Genomic DNA, 15,344 nt, shown 5'->3' on the forward strand with positions numbered 1-15,344 from the left:
TTTTTAAGCATTTTATTTGTTAGTTTCTGTGTGTGTGTGTGTGTGTGTGTGTGTGTGTGTGTGTGTGTGTGTCTCTGTCTATCCAAATATCTATTTACCCTGTGATTAGTTCTAAACTTACCATTCTATTCACATGGTTTGGATGAATTTGTGTATAGGCTGCTTTTATATTAGCAGCATAAATTTTAGTTCGTGACATTTTGAATCATAGAGTAGGCAAGGGAACGATTATATAAGAAAAATGCCATTTCTTAAAGAAGAATTTCATTTGAAGGCCTACAAGATATGCAAGGTAAGTCTTATGAAGTTTGATAAGACCTAAAACAAAACAAAGACTCTCCTTATATAACCAGTTACTTAAAGGAAATGATCAATTAAAGAAATTTTTCGTCAGAGTTCTTTTTTGTTGTTGTTCTTCTCTTTGTGTATGTGCAGGTATTTTCTGAGGGGACACATACATTTTCAAGGCCAATCAGAGGATAACTGATATCAGTAGACTGAAAGGTTATGAAGAATAAAATGGATGCATGGATGGATGGATAGATGAATTGATCAGTAGCTTATGTATTTTAGTAAATTGTAATAGCTATCTGTATAACATTAAGCATTGCCTGCTACATGAATTTTTTAAATCCCTATTTTACATACAGTATATTCATATAAATTACAGAATTACATGAAAGGAAAACGAGAAATGATATCTAGCTTGAACTGTTTAATGTTAAATCTGGTATCTAAAGATAAACTATATTAGACCTGATTTTTTTTTCTATTTTGTTTTTCAAAAGTTAAAGTCATATCCTCTTCCTCTGGGTTTAAATAAATATCTTGAACTGCAGATTGATTCACCATTTTATATCTCTAGAGGGAATAAATACTGTAAATTCTTTATCTGATAATAAGTAAATTATTTCAACAACTATATGACAGTCACCTTGTTTCAAGGTTAAATCTATTGCCTTTTTCTTCTCTCATATGCTTTCTTTCCTGCCCAGCTTGAAAGTTATGGTCCTGAACTTGAATTGCTTGAGAATGGCATTTTATATTTATGTGAAAAAAATTTTTTTGTTTTGTTTTCAATGTTTGGTTCATAAATTAATACTGTATTCTGTGTGGTCCTTTAGTGATGCTGAGTACTTATGTACATAAGAATATTAGGAACATATGTTTGTGGGAGATTGGAGGCAGGAAATCCTCAAAAATAACCTTTAATTACATAGCTGCCCACATTGAAATATTTAATATGAAGATTTAACTTTGTTGCTGATTATATTTTTCTTTCAAATTTGCTATATTGTCTTGTGGTCGGAAGCACTGCCTACAGTTTTCACCTTTGGATGTTGTTTCTTGCCTTACATATCTGTGTTTAATTCCTGATCCCTTTTTTCTTTTTAACATTTTCTTCTACAGTTGGCATGTGGCCACACAACAGCACGCAACATTGAGGAATCTTTGTTGCTCATTTTGAAAAAGAAAAGTAATTTCAAGCCCTCATGAACTTGGCCTGGATTCTATTTTATTTCTCTCTTTATGCAGGTAATTAAGTGCTTTAGAATGAAAATCCAGAGCCTTCTGTATCTGTATGTTATGGATGAATGGTTATTCTTCATTTAAGTGGCACCAAAGTGTGACTGTCTACATGGGGATTGAAAACTATATTAAAATGTATGGAGCCATTACTTTGGATATTATATTAGAAAAAAATGAAATATATAGCAATTTATTTTAGAGAAAAAGTAGACTATTGACTCTGTCTTTTGGTTGGAGTTGATTAAAAACTCCAAATTAATAAATTACAATGATAAAACTGTACTGAAATTATTCTTGCTTAGGAAGACCCCTTGGACAACCACTGAAAGGTTGGATCTTCTAGAAAATGGCAAACAAAAGGTCTAATCATCATGTATATATGTTATATGAATTTCGGTGCTTATTTTATTTTTTTTCTACTGTTTTGGCAATTTCAAAAGTGAAGGATATTTCCTTGTGGAATACTTGATTCAGTTTTAAAATTAGAACCATGATCCTATTTTTAGTGTAAGATTCTTTGTACTGGGTGATCTTTCCACTGTTTCTGTCCCCTGCCAGTAAATTAATTTACTTTAGGTCAGTGGCCCTTTAAATTGAATATGGGGGTAGTTATCTCTGGAATGAAGGTAATCTTACCTTTACTTAAACAGTAACCTCTCTATAAGGCCTGTGAGTTCAAAACTGCATAGCAGTGCCACTCTAGACTTTTAGAAGGGATCCATGCTATGGTTAGCAGCAGTGGCATGATGGCCAGAAGTCAAATGAATATGTAGGTTGAATCTTCACCAAATCTCTAGGTTGGTCTAAGTCCCACAGCACCCCATTTTCACCCTTGTTCTTTCACATTATTGATGGAATTCATAAGAATATGCTTGGCATTACCAAATCATGAAAATACAACAGTGCACAAGGTAGAAAACTTGACTACAATTTGCTGACAGTCTGGCATTGATTCACTTCTCTGTCTTGCTGGCCTAATGGCCAAGATCATGTCCAGCATGTTAATTCCGATATGCCCACCCCGATGTGCAGCACCTACAACGTGAAGGCATTCAATAAGTATGTATTAAATCACAGAATAATATAGCTAGAGACAATGGAGGTCATCTAATCCAAGATCCTCCTTTAACTTAACACACCAAAAGGGATATTGTTGAAAGAGTAGTTAGCTGTGCTTGTAGTTATAAAACTTTTCTTCATATACATCTTCACAGGAAGTTGAGTAACTTTGAATCACCTTTTTAGAGCATGTAAAGTGTAATCAGTTAGAAAGGATAACCCAAATCTTTTAAAAGTAAATGTCAAAAAAAAAAAAAAAAAGTAATGAAACCTCTCCTATGAATGGAGTAAGCCAGGCTATTTCCTGCCTCCTAAACAATAGTCAGTGGCTTTAGAATGAAGCTTGTCACCTCTGACTCTCTTTCTCTACCCCAAATTGTTTGCTTGTTCTAAATTTTTTTAAAAAGGTGGAAAGAGTAAACGAAGCAAGATTAATTTTATAAGACTGTAAAGCAGAGGGAAATAGAGAAAATGCTCTCATAAATCATAGTAGGGAGGTTCTAGGATGAAAAGGGATAGTCTGGATATAATATTGGATATAATATATTATTGGATATATTATATAATATATATATATAGTATATTATTGGATATAATAGCATCACATATTTTGAAATACACATGCTTCAAAAATCTAAATACCATGTTGGAAAATTTGCCGTTGTGATTTTTTTTTTTAAAGCAAAGTGCTTGTATTCTTCATCTCAATATGCTCATCATAATAATACTGGAAGTTTCAGGTTCAATTGTTTGGTCAGTGAATTCAAATCGAATCTATATTCCTTTTTTAGTAAGTTATAAAAATGGTAATGTTCACTCATTAGCTGAATGTTTACTATGTATCAGATACTGCTCAATTTTATCCTCTTGAGCCTTTAAAACAGGTTCCTAGTCATTAAATGAGTATTTTCCATGTCTGTTGATGAAATTGTTCACAGTTGTCCCTGTGTCACCATGGTGAGCTCAAGTTGTCTCAGAATAACTTCAACAACCCAGACATTTTTTTGTCATAGCTTCATTGTTTTAAAGTTATTAGTTTCAGCAGGTCATCCTTTTTTTAAGATGACCAGGAATTTGGTAGTCTTTGTCTGTGTTTTGGCACTTGTTGCAAAAATTGGTGAGATGAGGTTCAGAATCACTGTGGGTTTCAAAGTTTTGAAAATTAACCTATGCTTAAGGGAGGTGAGAGGGAGCCCTGTGAGTAGTCTGCTTCTCGATCCTGAGACCCATCTCTTGAACTTGACATTATATGTGGATTCCAAGATTTTCAGCTTTTGTCTTTTGACCAATCACATGAGTAGGCAAGAGTTTTTCTTTCTTTCTTTTAAATCCATGCATTACTTTTACTTACTGCTGCTTGCTTTTTCCTGTGGGAAAACCCATTCTTAAAAGAGGGCTCCTTAGACTTTAAAATATATGTTGTGGTCCAGTCTTCAACTGTCTAAAAAGCACATTACCCACAGTGTTGAGCTTACTGCTTATATCCTGTTGACAAATTTCTTACCACATTTGCTCACATAGATTTTGTCAATGGCAGAGCTGTCTGTTGCCCCAAATCAGCTTAGCTTTTTGATTGACTGCTGGCTAAATCATTTCCCCAACCAGAGGGCAGGGAGGACTGAATAACAGGGGCACCATTACCACATTGACAATGTTAATATCATTAACATTCTGTCAGCTCACTATCAACACCTCGGCTTTCCTCATAGTAGAAGGGAGAGTCATTTGAAGTGTTTAAAAATCAGCTTCTGGAAGAACCACACTGCCCTGACCAGACAATTCAGAATAGATTTAGGGTCTCTACTGCACTGCAGCTATGTCAATTTTTCTTCCATTCTTCTTTATTAAGTGAATAATTTTTGAAAAGATGAAAAACTCACACGATTATTATTCAACCTCAGCAATATTAGTCACCTTTGAGAACATGCCAGTTAACAGGTTTAAGAGAGAGTGTGATTCATACTTTGTAAAGTAAATGCCCATTAAAAAAAAAAAAAAAAACAGAAACCTCAACAGTAAGGCTTTTTTCCCTAGTATGAATGTACTAATCTTGGCTGTTTTCTAGTTCCTGAAAAATCAAGAGCTTTAGGCTACACTACAGAGAAGTTCACAGATTCAATTGCCTGCCGGTCTCAAACTCAGCAAATTTGGAAGTTCAAAGCAAAACTGGTTTTCATGAGACTGCTCAGGGAGAGAAGGCCTAGGATTAAAAAAAAAAGAAAGAAAGAAAAAGAGAGAGAGTAAGCATGGGAGCATGGTCAGTAATAGTGGGGAAAGACTGCTTTTTAAAAAAAGGAAGATTGTTAGCATTCTTTGAAATATGCACTCTTCATCATATTTTGGAAGTTTATTTATTTATTTATTTTGGTTGTGTCACACAGCTTGTGGGATCTTAGTTCTCTGACCAGGGATTGAACCCAGGCTCTTGGCAGTGAAAGCAAGTTTGTGTGTGTGTGTGTGTATTTAACTTCAATTATTTGCACAGTAATTTGCAATAGAAGGTATAATCACTTATAGTAATAACAATAAAAATGATAGTAAAATATAGATAATAGCAGCTGTTTAGTGAATGCCAAGTGCCAGTCACAGTGCTAAGAATATATAGGTGTCTTGTAGCTCAGCTGGTAAAGAATCCACCTGCAGTGCAGGAGACCGCAGTTTGATCCCTGAGTTGGGAAGATCCCCTGGAGAAGAGAAAGGCTACTCACTCCAGTATTCTGGCCTAGAGAATTCCATGGACTGCACAGGCCATGGAGTCTCGAACAGGACTGAGCAGCTTTCACTTTCACTTTCATACAATTTCAAGTGATCTCCAAGGCAATACTATAGTGTCAGTCAGTCAGTTCAGTCGCTCAGACGTGTCCGACTCTTTGCAACCCCATGAATCGCAGCACGCTAGGTCTCCCTGTCCGTCACCAACTCCCGGAGTTTACCCAAACTCATGTCCATCGAGTCAGTGATGCCATCTAGCCATCTCATCCTCTGTAGTCCCCTTCTCCTCCTGCTCTCAATCTTTCCCAGCATCAGAGTCTTTTCCAATGAGTCAACACTTCACATGAGGTGGCTAAAGTATTGGAGTTTCAGCTTCAGCATTAGTCCTTCCAGTGAACACCCTGGACTGATCTCATTTAGAATGGACTGGATGGATCTCCGTGCAGTCTGAGAGACTCTCAAGGGTCTTCTCCAACACCACAGTTCTAACGCATCAATTCTTCTACGCTCAGCTTTCTTCACAGTCCAACTCTCACATCCATACGTGACCACAGGAAAAACCATAGCCTTGACTAGACGAACCTTTGTTGGCCAAATAGTGTCTCTGCTTTTGAATATACTGTCTAGGTTGGACATAACTTTCCTTCCAAGGAGTAAGCGTCTTTTAATTTCATGGCTACAGTCACCATCTGCAGTGATTCTGGAGCCCAGAAAAATAAAATCTGACACTGTCGCCACTGTTTCCCCATCTATTTCCGATGAACTGATGGGACCAGATGCCATGATCTTAATTTTCTGAATGTTGAGCTTTAAGCCAGTGTTTTCATTCTCTTTGCCTTTCATCGAGAGACTTTTTAGTTCCTCTTCACTTTCTGCCATAAGGGTGGTGTCATCTGCATATCTGAGGTTATTGATATTTCTCCTGGCAACCTTGATTCCAGCTTGTGCTTCATCCAGCCCAGCGTTTCCCATGATGTACTCTGCATATAAGTTAAATAAGCAAGGTGACAATATACAGCCTTGACATACTCCTTTTCCTATTTGGAACCAGTCTGTTGTTCCATGTCCAGTTCTAACTGTTGCTTCCTGACCTGCATACAGATTTCTCAAGAGGCAGGTCAGGTGGTCTGGTATTCCCATCTCTTTCAGAATTTTCCACAGTTTATTGTGATCCACACAGTCAAAGGCTTTGGCATAGTCAATAAAGTAGAAATATATGTTTTTTTCTGGAACTCTGTTGCTTTTTGATGATCCAGTGGATGTTGGCAATTTGATCTCTGGTTCCTCTGCCTTTTCTAAACCAGCTTGAACATCTGGAAGTTCATGGTTCACGTATTGCTGAAGCCTGGCTTGCAGAATTTTGAGTATTACTTTACTAGCATGTGAGATGAGTTCAATTGTGTGGTAGTTTGAGCATTCTTTGGCATTGCCTTTCTTTGGGATTGGAATGAAAACTGACTTTTTCCATTCCTGTGGCCACTGCTGAGTTTTCCAAATTTGCTGGCATGTTGAGTGCAGCAGTTTCACAGCATCATCTTTCAGGATTTGAAATAGCTTCACTGAAATTCTATCACCTCCACTAGCTTTGTTCATAGTGATGCTTTCTAAGGCCCACTTAATATCACATTCCAGGATGTCTGGCTCTAGGTGAGTGATCACACCATTGTGATCATCTGGGTCATGAAGATCTTTTCTGTATAGTTCTTCTGTGTATTCTTGCCACCTCTTCTTAATATCTTCTGCATCTGTAAGGTCCATACCATTTCTGTCCTTTATCGAGCCCATCTTTGCATGAAATGTTCCCTTGGTATCTCTAATTTTCTTGAAGAGATCTCTAGTCTTTCCCATTCTGTTATTTTCCTCTGTTTCTTTGCTTTGATCACTGAATAAGGCTTTCTTATCTCTCCTTGCTATTCTTTGGAACTCTGCATTCAGATGCTCATATCTTTCCTTTTCTCCTTTGCTTTTTGCTATATGGTAGGTACTATGATTAACCCCATTTTAAATATGTGAGGATTGAAGCAATAGAGGTTCAAAGGTTCAAACCTGTGCAAGATCATGTATGTTTCAAGTCTGACATTTAATGAAAGCCAGGATTCAAGTAAGTTTTGCTCTTTCAGACTCCAAGCTTCAGACTCCAAGCCTTGTGCTTGTAACCATGGTATCATGCTGCCTCTAAGGTCAGAAAGCTTCATAAATCTGAGATGAAATTTACATTTGTTGACTGTGAATCTCTTGTGTTGCTTAAGAGGAAAAAAAATATTTTCGTAAGGTTTGCAAATTAATTTAAAAATTAACTATTCACTTATACCATATCCTCCACAAAGTCTTCCTTAATCATAGCAAACATAATTAATTTCCTTGTCCCCTGTGTTCTCATAGCATTTTAATATTTTGATTATTGTAGTTACTAACTTGCCTATACTCTGCTTGTGTGTATGTATTTTATACACTGGGTTATAAAATCTTTTGAGACGGAATTCCTTATTCATCTTTGAGTACAACAAACTTAGCACAGTTCTTTATAGAAAATTGTCCTAGTAAATGTTTATTTAATATGTTAGAAGTCATTGTAATAGTGACTAATGTTAAATAACATTCTAGCAAGTAAGTAGAAAACAGCTTGTTATCCTGGCATAACTTCAGTTTGACAAAAGGAAAAGGGGTATAACATGGTTTCACTGTTATTCCTATAGGTTTTGATTTAAAATGCAGGTATTAAGAATTATCTCTTTGGCTCTTAGAAATCACATTCTAAGAAACTGTCTCAATGGAGCATATAGTTTTTCAGATCCGTCAGCTCAAAAATTTTTAATTTGAAATGTCTTGCTTGTTTGAATGGCAGCCTGAAATTACCATGAGCTCCATTTTTCAAACTTTGTTTAGGGAATTGATAGACATTTGGTGCATAATGCTAATGGTGAGAAAAGAACGTATTGCTTAGTTAAAGGATGCTTAAACCCTTTCAGCCCACTAGAGACTCATCTGGGAAAAGAGCTTAAATTGGATATTGTAGCCATCATTTGTTTCTTTTTGCTTTTATTTGAAATTACTAAAACTATTTTCAATTATGAAAGGCATGCATGGTATGTTGAATGCACACAGTTTATAGGCAATGATGGTGACGTTGGTATGAGTCAGTTAATATACTCTTGCAGCAATGTCTCAATCAGGTACTATTTGTATAATGTAGACAGATTATATTAGTGTCTTTTTCTGTATTAGATGTCTGTTCAGTTATTTCTAGTTAGAATCTTTTTGAGGTAACTTTTGAATATTATAGCAAATAAACTTAACTTTTCATTGAACAGCACCTGATCTTTTCTTCTGGTTTTAAACTTTGACATATGGGAATTGAATTAGCTTTATAAGGTAGAAATAAAAAATATGCTGGAAAAGAAAGCAAGTGAGTAAACATGTAATAATATTCTCCTTTGTTTTGCAAAGGTGAAATAGGGTAATTACTTATTTTTGTCCCAAGTCATTACTGAAGTTAGAAATGGAAAGATATACAAAACAAACCTCATTGAACTTTTTCAGCTGAAATCTTGATGATGGATATATAGATATACACATATCCATCCATCCATCCATCCACGGACACATACATAAGACAAGTATTTAAAAGTATAATCAACTTGAGAGGATTACATACCAGCTACTTCTTTAAAGCTAAGGCACTCACCAATGGTGAGAACTGAAAAGGAATGAAAAAATTATAAAGAAACTATAGGAAAGCTTTCCCAAATTCATCAATGAGAAGCAGAATATTACCTAGTCACCAGTTGATGTTTGAGTAAGAATAGTCATGAATTCAGTTCAGTTCAGTTCAGTCGCTCAGTCATGTCCGACTGTTTGCAACCCCATGAATCGCAGCACGCCAGGCCTCCCTGTCCATCACCATCTCCCGAAGTTCACTCAGACTCATGTCCATCGAGTCAGTGATGCCATCCAGCCATCTCATCCTCTGTCGTCCCCTTCTCCTCCTGCCTGCAATCCGTCCCAGCAGTAGAGTCTTTTCCAATGAGTCAGCACTTCACATGAGGTGGCCAAAGTACTGGAGCTTCAGCTTTACCATCATTCCTTCCAAAGAACACCCAGGCCTGATCTCCTTCAGAATGGACTGGTTGGATCTCCTTGCAGTCCAAGGGACTCTCAAGAGTCTTCTCCAACACCACAGTTCAAAAGCATCAATTCTTCAGTGCTCAGCCTTCTTCACAGTCCAATTCTCACATCCATACATGACTACTGGAAAAACCATAGCCTTGACTAGACGGATCTTTGTTGGCAAAGTAATGCCTCTGCTGTTGAATATGCTATCTAGGTTGCTCATAACTTTTCTTCCAAGGAGTAAGCGTCTTTTAATTTCATAGCTGCAGTCACCATCTGCAGTGATTTTGGAGCCAAGTTGAAATTGGTTGTAAGAGGTAAAAGTCCCAACTCCTCTTTATCGAAAGAAAATATTTAGTTAAGAATTTTTCATATCAGCTAGGGCATTATCAAACTTGTGTACAGCAACTCTGCTCAATTACTCATCTCCAGATTTCTATATTATGGTCCTGACTCCAAACCTAAAGAGAGCCAGTTTCATTTTGCACACTTTTGAGAAATACTCTCTGTCCACTTTATTTATCCCATATATATAAAAGTATTTTTGAACTTTAATGTGCTGTACAAATGCAAAGCATTTTTTATTAACCTATTTGAATGAAAAGACATTTGAATGTGTATCAATAGACCTAAGTTTTAGCCATGGTCTTTGTAAACTTAGGAAAGACACTGTTTCCCCATTTGTAAAGCTGAAAGAATAATGCTTGCCTTGCCCACCTCACACGTTGTTATTAGGACTAGGTATAGTAATGACTTTAAACATGCTTTGTAAAATGAAGAACTTATATACAAGGTGTTAATGACCATTCTGCTCTAAACCTCACAAATGGGAAATAATTTATTTTCCCCAAGGAAAATATTCTTTGTAAACAACTATGATCTACATTTGTCCAACTTCATTTTATCTAAGTTGTGTGTGTGGGGTGGGGGGTGTGTATGTTAAGACTGAAACAGAAAAGTACATCCGTGCAGTAAGTGCCTATGGAAGAAGCAGGAGGCTTTCACTTCATTATTCTGGGAGTATCCAGATGTTTGGGATTAAACAAATACTGTCTTTTTCACTTGGGCTTCCGTGGTGGCTCAGAGGGTAAAGAATCTGCCTGCAATGCAGGAGACCCTGGTTTGATCCCTGGGTTGGGAAAATCCATTAGAGGAGGAAATGGCAATCCACTGCAGTATTCTTGCCTGGAAAATTCCATGAGCAGAGCAGCCTGGCAAGCTACAGTCCATGGGGTCACAAAGAGTCAGACACAACTGAGTGACTTTTACTATCTTTTTCACTTAGGTATAACAGAGAAAGAAGCAACAAATGGAACTTGAAGATACTTGCATACTCAATGAAAGGCAACATTCTAAATCTTAGGACACCTATAAAGTAACCTGCAGCTATGTTTAATGCTTTCAAAAAGGCATGTAGTCAGGGAGGTACAAGTAGTAGAAGATAGCAACAAACAGCCCAAGCTGATTTCAGTGTAAATGAGTGTAGTGCAGGCTGAAAATCCAATAGGCCATTTCAATATTTCTTCCTCTTTTTCCTGTAGTGAGGGAGCATTCCAGCTTTGATCACAGTTGGAAATTCACATGGCAGCTTTATTGTTTTGTTGGAAATGTATTCTCAAGCCAAGCAATAGACCCAAATGAAAAGTTAAGTATGGAAATACATTCCAAAGCCCAATGGAAATGACTTGTATATTATTCTTTGTTTTGCATTAACTATCTCCCTCAATGCAGATAATTAAGAACCAAATGTACCAACAATTTTTTTTAGGTTCAAAAATAAGTTTCCTTCCATGTTTTTATCAGTCAATCAACATCTATTCATTAAGCAGCTACTCCAGAACCTAGCACTATTAATTACCATGGGACTGAAACATAAAATGAAGTAAAAAATATTCTTTGCTCTAAAGAAGCTTAACATTTAGTTAAGAGCATGTCTATGAAAAATAAAGCATTCAAAGGATGGTATTTTATAAGGTGGAATTGGGTGACACTGTTTCTGAACCAAACTCGGATTTGCTTGCCCATATGCAAAAAGCCAATCGACCGCCCCTGGGTTGTGGTGAAGGAGAGTTCAACGTTGACTGCAGGGCACTAGACAAGGCGTCTGGGGCAGGTAATGCTCACAACACTGGAACTCCCCGATGGGCTTCAGGAAAGCATTTTTAAAGGCCAGGGGAGGGACCGGGATCACAGGGCATGTGATTAACTCATGCACAAGTCTCTGATTGGTTGATGGTGAGGTAACATGACTGTGTCACAGGGGTTAACATAGCAATCCTCCTGCCCTACTACGTCTGGGGGGCTAAGTGCTCATGGTCATCAAGTAGTTAACCTCTTCCATTTGGTAAGGGTTTTTAGGATCTGTAAAACAACTCAGGAAATGTGCCTCAGATACTGTTATCTATTCCAGGGAGAAACTAAAGATTCTGGGACTGCCATGTGACTGATTTACTGTTTAAACTCTTACCAGTTTTCCTGGCCCAGTCACTCTTTTTGTTGCTATATGGTCACATCCTTTGAATCATTAATTCTTGAGCCAGGCTTTTGTGACTCACGGGAGGCCTGGGAAGCTTATAGCTGTTCTATAAACAAGAGGCAGGCAGAGGACATTGGTCTATAACCGGAAGGCCCCATAAGGGCCTGCTTATTTACAACATTGGTTTAAACTGTATTAAGAAGTCACCAGATAGGGAAGGTGGTGGTTTGGAGCAGGCGCATGGAGGAGATAAGACTGCAGCAGAAGCTCTCTGTGTGTAGGGAGTTTACTGCGTTGGTTCTGTGTTGATCATCTTTTGCACTCCCAGGGCCTGGCACATAGTAGGGCTCAATACATGTCTGGTGAATGACGGAATGCATGATTTGCTCTCTGCTGACATTGTATTTGAAGGATGTTAGAATATTTTGCAGAGGTAGTAGTTAAAAATATTTTGCTACATCCTCTCATAGGTCACCCAAGATGTAATTCTCTTTGACTTTGAAATTCATGTAATGTCTATTGAAACAACCCCCGCAAAAAAAGCCCCTCACTAGTTGTGTCTGATTAGATAAATATGAAAATGATTTGCACTCTAAGAACTCTCCCATAGTGGACTGTATGCAGATATTCTAGGGTTGGATGGAAGGAGAGTCAGAGTTTAAGATTTGAAGTGATCAACTAAACATTATAGGCCTTATTATATTTACAAATAGGATTTTTTTTATTACTAAACTTTATTTTGTTCAATGAGTCCTGAATCCTGTATTATAAAATTAAATAGCTTAAATTCATATTTCATGTTGAAAATAATTGGTTATAGGCATCGAGAGGCCATATGATGGGCATATATGTTAGGTTATTTAACATATCTGCCTATATATTTAGATATCAGTACATAATTGACAGAAACAATTTGCCCTCTGCTCTCCCTTTTGTATACAAAAGATTGTATCTCCCTTTTGCCCATATGTTTATTATCATTCTTTTAATGCCTGAATGTGCCTTGTGAACAAAGCATTAGGTCTGTGAGGTATATAAAAATAACTAAAATGTAGACCTTTTATTTCAGAACATTTTTTATAAACAAAATGAACAATATAGTCATATTATAAGATAATATGAGTATGATAAATGCAATATAAAATGGAAAAATTGCTCTGTAAAATTAATCCCAGTACATTCATAAAGACTTCCAGTCTGTATAGTGTTCACATCCATCATCTTGACCACTTCTGACTTCAGACCACTTCTGACTGAAAACTTGGGGAAGGGTTCATGGAGAGTTATACCAGCAAAGTTAGCAACAAAGACTCAATCTGTAAAGATCCAAAATGTGTCAAAAGAATATCAAATACACATTTGGCTCAGAGTAGTGAAAATTAGTTGTAATTCCTAGTTGTAGGAAAATGAGTAAAAACTCAAATTCCAAAAAATCAAGAATGCTGGTCTGAAGAGGTTAAACAGTATTTGGTGGGTTGTAAAGACCTGATGCTGGGAGGGATTGGGGGCAGGAGGAGAAGGGGACGACCGAGGATGAGATGGCTGGATGGCATCATGGACTCGATGGACGTGAATCTGAGTGAACTCCAGGAGTTGGTGATGGACAGGGAGGCCTGGCGTGCTGCAATTCATGGGGTCGCAAAGAGTCGGACACGACTGAGTGACTGAACTGAACTGAACTGAACTGGTTTAGTTATATTTCTCTCCCTGTTTGCAATCGCCACATATATTTGCTAAAATGAGGTGATACTTGCCACTTGCCAAATATTGACCAAGTAACGACTAAAGTCAGAATTGTTTCCAGTATTAGAAAGATTGTGTACATGTCTATCAAATGGGGCAGATGAATTTTTTACATTCAATTTAACTGCTCTCTAATTTGGATTCGTAATACAGCAATAAAAAGCTTACATTTGTATAATATTATTATTTTATATCTTATAATTTTCTTTTATTTTTTTCATGTCTATCCTGACATGTTTCATAACAAAAGCTGTTATATTGTCTTGCACCTGGTTGATGTTTTCGAGGATTTACTCATTCAACAAATATTTATTTAGCGATTCTTGCTTTGTTCCAGACATTGTCCTAGATACTTGGAATAGTAAGACATGACATAGCCTCAGGGAGGTTTTAGTGTCCTGGAAGAGATATACATTAAATAACTCCTCAAGCAACCATGGCAAGTGACATGAAAGAGATTTATAATGCTATACCAGTCAGCAACCTAGTTAGGGAGAGCTCTCCTGAGAAGGTGATGCTTGAGCTGAGATGTGAAGGATGGATAAGAAGTCATGGAAGAGTCAAAGATGAACCTTTACTTCTGCCTGTTTATCTGCAGGTGTTAAAAATATTTGACAGTTTGGTACCTTGATGATTTGGTCCTTAGTAATTCTAATACATCTAGTTTCTTGTCCATGGTCTTGCTGGATTTATACTTCTAGTGGAGTTTTAAAGTTGGAGAGTTAGAAATCTCTCAAATGGAACCAAATACTGAAGACATTTTATATTTCAAGAACTTTTAACTTTTTCCTCCCAGAGTTGCCTTTATTATTGGCTAGGGATTGAATGTGGGTATTTTTGAAAAGCTGTGTCAGATTCAGTGGAAAAACTTAAAGCTCTACTAACCTTGTGGGAGCTAGAATTTTTTAGCTAAAGAGGTTCTAATAGATTTAGGTATTTATCCAAACCAAACTTTCAAACCACCAGAGATTTACCCATTACTCATTTACCTAGAGCTTACCTACAATGGTTTCCATTTTCAACATTTACTTTTTTCATTTAAACAGCTTAATCGAGAGGCATAAAAACACTGTATCAGTCTTTTCAAATAAAAATGAAATGCAGCTGCCATGGGTTAGTCTTACAGAAGAAACTCTGCTGCCTGAAGGAAGGTTACGTGTTAAAATGACGTTTTTTTAATGACCAAAAGATCTAGTTTGGATTGTAAGGTCATATCTTTCAATGATAAGTTCATAAAAACATGGCAGTTCTTTTGCTTTGAGTCTTGTGTTGGTGCATATGTAGGCGTATGTGTGTGCGTGTACGTGTGTGTGAAATACCAAGAGTAATGAGATTAACATTTTTAATATGATAATTGAAGATTTCTTCATTAACTCAAATGTACATTGTCACATACAAATGGGGCATATTGCGTCACTGTTTTTCCCTGCCTCATTTATATGTTGTTCTTTATCTTTTTCATAACATAAAATGCTAAGATGTGCTTAGGTTAATAATTCTACTGCTGATCTAAAAGTCTTTAGATTTATGACTTTTACCTATTTTCCTCTTAGTAAATCATTGTTTGACATTTAAATATTAATATTATTAAAAATAAAGTGTTTTAATAATCATTTTCTATAGAGGAAATAAAAGTATCAGCTTTCAGTAAATTAGCCTGAACCCAGAAAATCAGGGAAATGAAATGACTCAGTTCAAAGTTATGCAATTAAAT

The 15,344-nt window shown here is 36.6% G+C and overlaps 1 protein-coding gene and 1 long non-coding RNA gene across 7 annotated transcripts in view; both read left to right on the forward strand.

The window, feature by feature from the left end:
• The window catches only part of DIAPH2 (diaphanous related formin 2), a 968,119-nt gene that overhangs the window by 616,400 nt on the left and 336,375 nt on the right, over positions 1-15,344 (forward strand). The window lies entirely within an intron of this gene.
• LOC120882656 lies at positions 4-4,830 on the forward strand. The gene is made up of 2 exons (XR_005725530.1): positions 4-292; positions 1,411-4,830. It is a non-coding gene; the product is annotated as an uncharacterized LOC120882656 (long non-coding RNA).

The sequence above is a fragment of the Oryx dammah genome, unplaced genomic scaffold, assembly GCF_014754425.2.
Source record: "Oryx dammah isolate SB20612 unplaced genomic scaffold, SCBI_Odam_1.1 HiC_scaffold_23, whole genome shotgun sequence".
In the NCBI taxonomy this organism is placed as follows: Eukaryota; Metazoa; Chordata; class Mammalia; order Artiodactyla; family Bovidae; genus Oryx; species Oryx dammah.